Genomic DNA, 12,405 nt, shown 5'->3' with positions numbered 1-12,405 from the left:
AACCCGCACAAACATATCAGAGTAAGAAAAACCCTTACTTCAATAGAATTGAATCTCTGAAAAGCAATGTATTTGGCAGACAAACTTGAGTTTGAATCCCGACTCTAGGACCAATTAACTACCCGATTTGTGGTATAGTCCTTTCACTTCAAATAATTACAGCTGTCTACTAAATGCAGACAATTCTAACTCACAGCATTTTTATAAAAATCAAATGGCTTCAACCTACGCAAATCACTTAAGATACTGCCAGGCATATAGCAATTATTAAATTGCTAGTTTCTTTCTCTTTTGTTCTGTGTATACACAGACACATTGCTTTGTTTACATGAGGATTAACATTATTTTTCCTCCTGTATCTCTTTGTGTTCTATTTGGCATGATTAATCCAACCCCATTTTCAAATATCACATAAAATGAAAAGATACATTAGATATACTGAATATATATTACACATACCGCAAGGATAAAATACTATTTCTTAAAAGATATTTTCCATTGTATATAAGAAAAATGTACATGTGAATACTGGATTGTGATATAAAGTAAATTCTTACTGTGGGTCACCATCAAAATCTTTGAAAAGCATGGCTTAGTACAGTTCTGAGGGCAGAGTGAGCTGCAGGTAAACATGTAGTAGAACATTTTCATCAGATAAACATTGTGCTTGGTTAGTAAAAAAAAAAGGCCTCCTTTAAATATTCAAGAGTATTTTCCTCTTGTGTAAAACAAGTCAAAAGGCAGGCAATTCTGGGTTTAATCTAATGCTTCCTAAAATCAACAGGAACCTTATCCATTGGTTGTTTTCATCCTTAAGTTTCCCTGCCTGTTCAAGATGAACATTGTAGCTCTAGCCACAACATCAATACCACACTTAACAGTAAAGAAAAGAGTAACAGAGACATTCTCTCTCCCCTCCAAAGAAAGAACCTTAAGTACCTCTGAGCGATTTGATTCCTGTGTCATTCACCAGAACTTAACTGTATGGCTACAGAAGCTGAAAGGCAATGATTAGCTGACATAAATTATTCAGTTGAGTTCAGCTACTAAGGAAGATGGTAAAAGTGTATTTTAGAAGCCTGTTTCCCAGAAGAGGGGTCTGTGTTTCTTTTTCCCACTTTGTTTTGCCTCATGGCAAGAAGTCAGAACTAAGTATGAGAGGAAATCAATTTTAAGAAGAGAGATTTCAATTTCCCTTAAAGATGTTCAACTCCTAGTGGTTAATGTCAGCAATAATCTAAGAAGGCCCCACATATTCACAAAGGCAATGTCCTTGTGTGTCTTAGGATGTCCAAGGATGTCCTACAGTGCCATAATAAATATACTAAATGCACGATCACAGAAAGTTGTTGTGAATAATGGATTTCAAATGTAATTTAAGAAACGGAGAGACAGGGAGGAAGTAGGAGGGAGGGGGACAGACAGACAGATAGAGGCAGATAGAAAGTGTCTTCAATCTCCCAGGGTGAACTGGTTTTAAAAATTGATTAAAATGCCCTAGAATGGTTCATCTATTTCCTAATCTTAAAATACATATATAAGGAAATTCCAAACTGTGTTTCTTAGAACACTAACTTCTTTGGATGTTAATACTGTTCTCATATGGTAGCTCTACTTTTAATTTTTTAAGGAACCACCATATTGTTCTCCATAGTGGCTGTAACAATTTACATTCCCACCAACAGTGAAGGGATTCCCTTTTCTCCAGCATTCAATGCTTGTAGATTTTTTAATGATGGCCATTCCAACCAGTCTGAGGTGATACTTCATTGTAGTTTTGATCTGAATTTCTCTAACAATTAGTTATGTTGAGTACCTTTTATGTGACTCTTGGCCATGTCTTCTTTGAAGAAATGTCTATTTAGATCTTCTACCCATTTTTTATATTGACCTTCAAGAACTGTTGGTATGCTGCTGCTGCTGTTCCTAAGTCGTTTCAGTCGTGTCCAACTCTGTGCTACCCCATAGATGCAGCCCACCAGGCTCCCCCGTCCCTGGGATTCTCCAGACAAGAACACTGGAGTGGGTTGCCATTTCCTTCTCCAATGCATGAAAGTGAAAAGGGAAAGTGAAGTCACTCAGTCGTGTTCGACTCCTAGCAACCCCACGGACTGCTGCCTATCAGGCTCCTCTGTCCATGGGATTTTCCAGGCAAGAGTACTGGAGTGGGGTATATTTTGGAGATTAATCCCTTGTTGGCTGGTATAGTCACTATGTGGAACAGTATAGGGGTTCCTTTAAACAAAAAACGGAACTATCATAAAACCCAGCAATCCCACTCCTGGGCACATATCTGAAGGAAACCATAATTCAAAAAAAGATGTACACCCCATTGCTCACTGCAGCACTATTTACAATAGCCAGGACATGGAAGCAACCTACACGTCCATCAACAGAGGAATGGTTAAAAAAGATGTATTTATATATACAATGGAATATTAGCCGTAAAAAAGAACAAAATAATGCCATTTGTAGGAACACTATAAAGTAACTATACTCCAATTTAAAAATTTTTTACAAAGTTGTTCTTGTCAGTTTGAAAATAAGCACTTCAAGGATATATGAAAGACTGTTAAAATATTAAAATCTCTGATTTTTTTCAAGAAGAATCAGATTAACATTAATTCAGTATTTCTCTAATATATGTATATATGTACTTGAAAAGAGAGTCACTCTTTTTCTTTTTGATTAACAGCTATTCCATACTGGAAAACAGTGTACCATAGAATGCTGTGTAAGAAAAATTAAACCGAGCTGTCACCAATATCACCAATACTCCAACTAGTAGCTAATAGGAGAAAATCACACAATAAAATGTCATTTCACTATAATTGTTTTCAAAGTTCAGACTGGTTAACATTAATACAAATTACCACAGCAGCATCCAACTTTCATGGAAGGATCAAAACAGAATCATTCCCTGGACCAGTCCATGAACTTTTCTTGTGGAAGAATTCAATAAGTTAAAAATATCTGCATCTTTCCTATACACTTGTCAAGTACAAATATAATGCCACCACCAATTCTTATATTACATAGTCCTAAAAGGGTTTTATTCTCTCTCTCCGACCACATATTATTTGCCTTAATATTTATGCTTCATGTTATTTTAAATTATGTCATTTTTCCCATGAGAATAAATCTTCCTTTCCTCTTTTTTCTCTAAAATTACACAATAACTTGTTTGAACTTCAGAAAGAATTCAAGTCCAGGAGGAAGCTGATTTGGCATTTACTTCCCATGACCATCCCTTGTTATGCTTATGCTTTTTTTTTAATTCATTTATTTTTATTGAAGGATAATTGCTTTACAGAATTTTGCTGTTTTCTGTCAAACCTCAACATGAATCAGCCATAGGTATACATATATCCCCTCCCTTTTGGAAAACTATCCTATCTTCCTCTCCATCCCACCCCTCTAGATTGATACAGAGCCCCTGTTTGAGTTTCCTAAGCCATACAACAAATTCCCGTTGGCTATCTATTTTACATATGGTAATGTAAGTTTCCTTGTTACTCTTTCCATACATCTCACCCTCTCCTCCCCTCTCCCCATGTCCATAAGTCTATTCTCTATGTCTGATTCTCCACTGTTGCCCTGTAAATAAACTGTTCAGTACCATTTTTCTGAATTTCATATTTGTGTTAGAATATGGTATTTATCCTTCTCTTTCTGACTCACTTCACTCTGTATAATAGGTTCCAGCTTCCTTCACCTCAGCAGAACTGACTCAAATGTGTTCCTTTTTATGGCTGAGTAATATTCCATTGTGCATATATACCACTGCTTCTCTATCCATTCATCTGTTGATGGACATCTAGGTTGCTTCCATGTTCTAGCTATTGTAAATAGTGCTGCAGTGAACAATGGGATATATGTGTCTTTTTCCATTTTGGTTTCCTTAGGGTATATGCCTAGGAATGGGATTGCCGGGTCATATGGTGGTTTTATTCCTAGTTTTCTAAGGAATTTCCATACCATCTTCTGTAGTCGCTGTATAAATTTACATTCCCATGAACACTGCAAGACTGTTCCCTTTTCTCAACACCCTTTCCAGCATTCATTGTTTGTAGACTTTTTGATGAGGGCCATTTTGACTGTGTAAGGTGATATCTCAGTGTAGTTTTGATTTGCATTTCTCCAATAATGAGCGATGTTGAGCATCTTTTCATGTTTGTTGGCCATTTGTATGTCTTCTTTGGAGAAACGTCTTTAGATTTTTTGATTTTTTTTTTTCTGGTATTGAGTTGTATGAGCTGCTTGTATATTCTGGAAATTAATCCTTTGTCAGTTGTTTCATTTGGTATTATTTTCTCCCATTCTGTCTTTTCACCTTGCTTATAGTTTCCTTTGCTGTGCAAAAGCTTTTAAATTTAGTCAGGTGCTACTTGTTTACTTTTGTTTTTATTTCCACTACTCTAGGAGGTGGGTCATTGAGGATATCACTTTGGTTTATGTCATTGAGTGTTCTGCCTATGTTTTCCTCTAAGAGTTTTATAGTTTCTGGCCTTACATTTAGGTCTTTAATCCATTTTGAGTTTCTCTTTGTGTATGGTGTTAGGAAGTGTTCTAATTTCATTCTTTTACATGTAGCTGTCCAGTTTTCCCACACCATTTATTGAAGAGGCTGTCTTTGCCCCATTGTATATTCTTGCCTCCTTTGTCAAAATAAGGTACCCATATGTGCATGGGTTTATTTCTGGGCTTTCTATCTTGTTCCATTGGTCTGTATTTCTGTTTTGTGCCAGTACCATACTGTCTGGATGACTGTAGCTTTGTAGTATAACCTGAAATCAGGAAATTTGATTCCTCCAGCTCCATTCTTCTTTCTCAAGACTGCTTTGGATATTCAGGGTCTTTGGTGTTCCCATATGAATTGTGAAAATTTTTGTTCTAGTTCTATGAAAAATGCCATTGGTAATTTGATAGGGATTGCATTAAATCTGTAGATTGCATTTGGTAGGATAGCATTTTCACAATATTGATTTTTCCTATCCAGGAACATGGAATATCTCTCCATCTGTTTATGTCATCTTTGATTTTTTCATTGTGTCTTATAATTTTCTATGTACAGTTCTTTTGTCTTCTTACATAAGTTCATTCCTAGATCTTTAATTCTTTTAGTTGCAATGGTGAATGGGATTGTTTCCTTATCTTTTTGATTTTTCATTGTTAGTATATAAAAATGCAAGTGATTTCTGTGTATTGATTTTGTATCCTACAACTTTGCTAAATTCCCTGATTAGCTCTAGTAATTTTCTGATACTATCTTTAGGCTTTTCTATGTATAGTATCATGTCATCAGCAAACAGTGAGAGCTTTACTTCTTCCTTTCTGGTCAGATTCTTTTTATTTCTTTTTCTTCTCTGATTGCTTTAGCTAGGACTTTCAGGACTACGTTGAATAATAGTGGTGAAAGTGGACACCCTTGTGTTGTTCCTGATCTTACAAGGAATGCTCTCAGTTTTTCACCATTGAGAATAATGTTTGCCATAAGCTTATCATATATGGCCTTTACTATGTTGAGATAGGTTCCTTATATGCCCATTTTTTGAAGAGTTTTAATCATAAATAGGAGCTGGATTTTGTCAAAGGCTTTTTCGGCATCTATTGAGATGATCATATGGTTCTTATTTTTCAATTTGTTAATGGTGTGTCACATTGATTGATTTGTCTATATTGAAGAATCCTTGCATCCCTAGAATAATAACAAAACTTGATCATGATTATGAGCTTTTTAATGTATTGCTGAATTCTGTTTGCTAAAATTTTGTTGAGGATTTTTGCATCTATTTTTGTCAGTGATGTTGGCCTGTAGTTTTCTTTTTGTGTGTTGCCTTTGTCTGCTTCTTTCCCCCTATCCATTTGCCATGAATTTATAATAGATGGGGAAACAGTGGAAACAGTGGCTGACTTTATTTTTCTGGGCTCCAAATCACTGCAGATGGTGATTGCAGCCATGAAATTAAAAGACTTTCTTACTTAGACTTGCTTACTCCTTGGAAGGAAAGTTATGACCAACCTAGATAGCATATTCAAAAGCTATCTGACATTAGCTATGTTGACAAAGCTATGTTGACATTACTTTGTCAACAAAGGTCCGTCTAGTCAAGGCTATGCTTTTCCCAGTGGTCATGCATGGATGTGAGAGCTGGACTATAATGAAAACTGAGCAACAAAGAATTGATGCTTTTGAACTGCGGTGTTGGAGAAGACTCTTGAGAGTTCCTTGGACTGCAAGGAGATCCAATCAATCTATCCTAAAGGCGATCAGGCCTGGGTGTTCATTGTTAGGACTAATGTTGAAGCTTAAACTCCAATACTTTGGCCACCTGATGTGAAGAGCTGACTCATTTGAAAAGACCCTGACGCTGGGAAAGATTGAGGGCAGGAGGAGAAGGGGATGACAGAGGATGAGATGCATCACCGACTCGATGGGCGTGAGTTTGAGTGAACTCTGGGAGTTGGTGATGGACAGGGAGGCCTGGCGTGCTGCGATTCATGGGGTCACAAAGAGTGGGACACGACTGAGCAACTGAACTGAACTGAACTGTTTGGTTTTGGTATCAGGGTGATGGTGGCCTCATAGAATGAGTTTGGAAGTGTTCCTTCCTCTGCAATTTCTTGAAAGAGGTTTAGAAGGATAAGCATTAGCTCTTCTCTAAATGTTTGATAGACTTCTGTGAAGCCATCTGGTCCCAGTCTTTTGTTTTTTTAGAGATTTTTGATCACAGCTTCAATTTCAGTGCTTGTAATTGGGTTGTTCACAATTTCTATTTCTTCCTGGTTCAGTCTTGGAAGATTGAACTTTTCTAAAAAGTTGTCCATTTCTTCCAGGTTACCTATTTTATTGCCATATAGTTTTTCATAATACTCTCTTATAATCCTTTGTATTTCCGCATTTTCTTTGTAACCTCTCCTTTTTCATTTCTAATTTTGTTGATTTGAGTCTTCTCTTTTTCTTGATGAGTCTGGTTAAGGGCTTGTCAATTTTGTTTATCTTCTCAAATAACCAGCTTTTAGTATTATTAATCTTTACTACTGTTTCTTTCATTTCTTTCTACTCAGGTTTTTATGATTTCTTTCCTTCTACTAATTTTGGGGTTTTTTTTTTTCTTCTTTTTCCAGTTGCTTTAAGTGTAACGTTAGGTTGTCTATTCGTGTTTTTCTTGTTTCTTGAGGTAGCTTCCCTCTTAGAACTGCTTTGCTGCATCCCATAGGTTTTGAGTTGTCATGTTTTCATTGTCATTTGTTTCTAGAAGTTTTTTGACTTCCCTTCTGATTTCTTCAGTAACCTGTTGGTTATTTAGAAACATGTTTAATCTCCATGTGTTTGTGTTTCTTACAGGGTTTTTTTTTTCCTTGTAATTGATATCTAGTCTCATAGAATTGTGGTTGGAGAAGACGCTTGACACAATTTCAGTTTTCTTAAATTTACTGAAGTTTGATTTGTGACCCAAGATGTGGCCTATCCTGGAGAATGTTCCATGTGCACTTGAGAAAATGGTGTATTCTTCTGTATTTGCATGGAACGTCCTAAAGATATCAATGAGATCCATCTCATCTAATGGATCATTTAAGACTAGTGTTTCTGTTTTGATGATCTGTCCATTGGTATGAGGTTTTTGTTTTTGTTTTTGTTTTTTTATGGTCCCTTAAGTAAAAAGAAGTTAATGGTATATGTTTATGTACTTGTTTCACTTTCCTTATTTTTACATCATGTCTAGGTTTTGTTTCCTATTGTAGCTCATGCCACTTTTTTAAAAAAATCAGATTTATATTTATTTTGCAAATTCCAAACTTATTTCTCAAAAAACCATGAAATCAAGTTAGTATGGAATGATAGTAATACTTCAAAGATAATAAAACCTTTTAGAACTGGAATTCCTTGAAACAAAGTAAATTGCATGCAAGCAAACAGAAAAACAGAAATGTAAAAACAACTTCAGTAAAAAAAAACAATCAATAATATCACCTCCCAATGAGTCCCTAAACACTTTAAAAATTTATAACTTTAATGAAAATACAGGTTACTCATGCCTTATCACATTTCTTAAAAATCTAATATGCACAGGTGACAATAAAGGGAATTATCTGAAGGAGATCAGCCCTGGGATTTCTTTGGAAGGAATGATGCTGAAGCTGAAACTCCAGTACTTTGGCCACCTCATGCGAAGAGTTGACTCATTGGAAAAGACTCTGATGCTGGGAGGGATTGGGGGCAGGAGGAGAAGGGGACGACAGAGGATGAGATGGCTGGATGGCATCATGGACTCGATGGACATGAGTCTGAGTGAACTCTGGGAGATGGTGATGGACAGGGAGGCCTGGCGTGCTGCAATTCATGGGGTCACAAAGAGTCGGACACGACTGAGCGACTGAACTGAACTGAACTGAACTGGATGGTGAAGACCTATGTTTGCTAAGTAATCAGATACATGATGCAAACATTTACTAGCTAAGCTGCTTTTGATTCTACATAATAAAAATGCTGGTGACTTTAGCATTTCAGAAGTTATAGAGTACACTCTCCTACATACAAACCTTCAAGTCGCAAACTTTCAAAGATGTGAATATGTTTGCACATCCAATCACATAAGTCATGTTTCTGGCCTATGCTATCACGTGCCTCCATCATCTACAAGTGGCTGTGCTTTGGTATATTTTACTGTACAGTACTGTATACAGCAGTACAGTGTCTTTATTTCAAGCCCAGGATGTCCTGAAGCTAGCATAAAAGCATTCTGAGCTGAGCACAGTATGAACTGATCTACATTCTGAAACTTTTGCTTCTACTCTTTTGGGGAAATTAAGCATAGAGAATCAAGAGCAGAAGCTGAAAAGTCATCTCAGGAGAAACAGTGTGACAGGTTGGAGATAGTGACTTAGTTTATTGAACCACTGGCGAAAACGATGAGTATTGGTAAAAGTCAACATTTACTTTTGAAGACACTGTAAATCCAGGAAACAAGAATATCATAGGGTAAACATACTTCAATGGAGAGATTACCTTGAATAGTGTATGTTATTTCACCTACTTTTTAGCTGACTAGAGAACAGACAAATGCAGTCTCTTTCTGTCGCAATGTTATACTCTAAAGTTTCCAATTTGGGGGGTGTTCAATGAATGTTAATTTCCAAACTGCAGAAGCATTAATGCTACACAATGCAGCTGACACAAATTCAAATCTTTGCCTCATATAGCAGCTTAATAACTTTGGACACATTTCATAACTTCTGTGATTCAATTTTCTCATTTATACAATCAAGATGGTAATGTATGGTAACTAGAAATTATCTTACTAAATGAAGTAAATCAGAAAGACAAAGACAAATACCATATAATATCACTTATATATGGAATCTAAAATACAACACAAATGAACTTCTCTATGAAACAGAAACAAAACCAGGGACATAGACAGTTGACTGGTGGTTGCCAAAGGGGAAGGGGTAGGAGGTGGGTTAGTGGGAGTTTGGGATTAGCAGATGCAAACTGGTGTATACAAAATGGATTAACAACAAGGTGCTACCGTATAGCACAGACAACTATATTTAATATTCTGTGATAAACTACAAAGCAAAAAATATGAAAAAGAATATATACAAATGTATAACTGACTCACTCTGTTGAACAGCAGTAATTAACACATTATAATTCAACTATACTTTCATAAAATAATAGATTTTTAAAAAGTAACATAACTCAATATATTGCTTTGAGTAGTAAATGAAAATATAAATCACTAAGCACACTCTCTATCATGCATTAGGAGCAACTCAATAGTTATTAATTTATTTTCTCTTGTAGTTTGCATAATTATTCTCAAGCTTTGGATGTCACGAGAAATTTTGTGTACACTGCCAACACTTTGATATACAATTGTCTTTAAGAGAGAAAGTGGTCTTAATGACATGTCCAGTGGATCAACAATCTTCTAGCAATTGCCAGAAGCTCTTGGAATAAGACATGACTATGCCATGGAAAAGAAGAAAAAAAAAATTTTCATGTGCTGGGAATTTGACCATTCTTGGCACAGACAATTTTCATTTGGCAACAGGCCTGAATGTTTACTGGCTTTTGCTTTCTATTCTTTGAAAAAAATAATTTTTCCCAGGAAAATATGAAGTTCCCATAGCTATCTATGAAGAAGAATTTGAGAAGACAAACCTTATTATAATTTAACCAGGCATTCTGTGTCCTACAGCTATTATTGAATAAAATCACCATCTCCATGACTGTTTCTAAAGTTGCATATTTTATGCAAATTTATGTATGATGATATATGCTTATTTGAAAAAATTAAATGTTTGCTTCTTATTTTTATGATGGCAGTCTGTTCTAAGCTTAACTACTGCAATGTGTCTTGATGTCTATTAGTTATGTCCTTGTATCTATGAGCTGCACTATAGGTAAAACACACAAAAAAGCCAAAGAGACTCTCAAAATTCTTATCTGGTGGCTAGAAACACAAGCACAGTTTAATTCTGATAGAACATCTACAAAGAAGTGGAAGTTCATAGGCACATGGGTGTTGACTGTTTCACTCTAGTAACTTCAGTGCTTACTTTTTCAATCAAGTACCTACTTCACTGATCCTTTTCTTGTGAAAACCATCCCAAAGCCTACTGTATCCACACTCTTCCCATACTCTCTTTTGCTATTGCTCTTGATTCATTCTCGCTCAGACCTGGACTCACTTGCAAATCTGTCTCTTCAGCAGTCCACTTCCTTCTCCTTCTCATCACTGTCTCTCACTCTGGACAAAACTTCCTGATTCACAGATCTGATTAATTTCAGGTATCTGCTCAGGAACTCTGAGGGGTTGCTTATTTCCCACCAAATAGTTGAAGGAGAGCAGAATTTGCTAGCCTAAAATATATCTCTTTGGCATAAAGATTTAGGCTGACTACTTTTAAGAAAGAGTGGACACAAGAGAAGTTCCGAAAATCTAGTAGAAGTTTGTTAACCTTTTGTAATGTGCCAGGGTCCAGCCCCGGTGGATCCAGGGTAATTTGAAAGGTGGACAGAGTCGGTGAGGAGAGATTTATTTAATTAGAAATATAAGATTAGATTAGGAAAAAATAGTGTAGTAGGAAAATTAGTGGAGAAAAAGATGCTGAATAACTTGGTTTACGTGGAAAACTAATAAAACCTCGAGACAAGAGGTTTGCACCATCTACGTTGGGCCACCGACGTCCACTTGAATAGCAGAGGGTGCCCCACCTTGGGCTCCCTCTCGCGTGGATCTTAGAAGCCAGGGCAAGTAAGTAGACTTGGTGAGCCTCCATGCTCCAGATGGGAATTCAGCCGAAAAAGGGGAGAAAAGAATGACATGGGGGAGCCCAGCATCGATGCAAGACTCAAGACTTTATTTTCAAAATCAGCTTATATACCCCAAGTTGTACATAAAGAAATAATGGAATATGCAGAGTTATGCAGGGGCAGCAGGTCTCCTGACCCTCACTGAGACCAGGCTTTCTTTTTGCATACCTTCCTGTATACAAAAGGTCTCAGGTGGTTTACATTATCTTCTGGCCAAGAGGCCTGTTAACATTTTTGTGGCTCTCTTTCTAGATAAATGTCTATCAACTAGAAAACTCTTTTTCCTTAGGAGCATTTTTTCTTTACTCTGCATCACCCTCGAAGTACTAAATAAAGTTACATTCCTGTAGAACAAAGGTGCAGTGGGTTATAACAAAGAAAGTACTTAACTCAAAGATCTAATGTTGCTAATGCCAGGGCTACTATCTATTTTTTCTATATACCAACTATGTCTACAAATAAAAGATATGAAAATTTGGCAGCAAGTATTGGCTCAACAAATGAAACCTTTAATCAGTCCTATTCTAACGGTTTTGACTCCTCGGAAGCCCCTACATTCCTAGGATGTTTTAAGCTTCCTGTGCCTCTCGAGGTCAGGAGGCCGCAAGCAATCACATGCGCAGCTATAAGAGTCCGGCAGGCAGGCTAGAAAGCCATAAGAGGGGTTTTTGGATTGAAACACTCTTATTATGCCCAGGAGATTTATTATCTAAAAGTTCTAAATTAAATTTTTCCAGAAAAATGTGGTGGGGGGACAGCCCCCTGTTAATGTCAGAAGAGTAGGTGGAAAGCATAACACAATAAAGCAGGCAGACTCTGGTTTTTTGGGGTGGATGCTCAGGAAATTCCAGGGGGAAGCCCTGAAGCCTGATCACGCTCTTGCGTTTTGTCAGGCTTCCTTCCTCATGACCTTTGCCACGGGCAGGATTCCTCACGCTGGCTCCCGGCAGTAATGTAAATAGACATTACTTTGATACAAGCAATCACCTTACAAGAGTGTCTCCATTGGTATACCAGGAAAAAGACAACTAAATCTCCAGAACCTCTCATCAATGGAGAAGAATTGGTCTGCATAACAA

Source organism: Ovis canadensis, chromosome 15 (genome assembly GCF_042477335.2).
Source record: "Ovis canadensis isolate MfBH-ARS-UI-01 breed Bighorn chromosome 15, ARS-UI_OviCan_v2, whole genome shotgun sequence".
In the NCBI taxonomy this organism is placed as follows: Eukaryota; Metazoa; Chordata; class Mammalia; order Artiodactyla; family Bovidae; genus Ovis; species Ovis canadensis.
Note: the sequence above shows the minus strand (reverse complement) of the source record.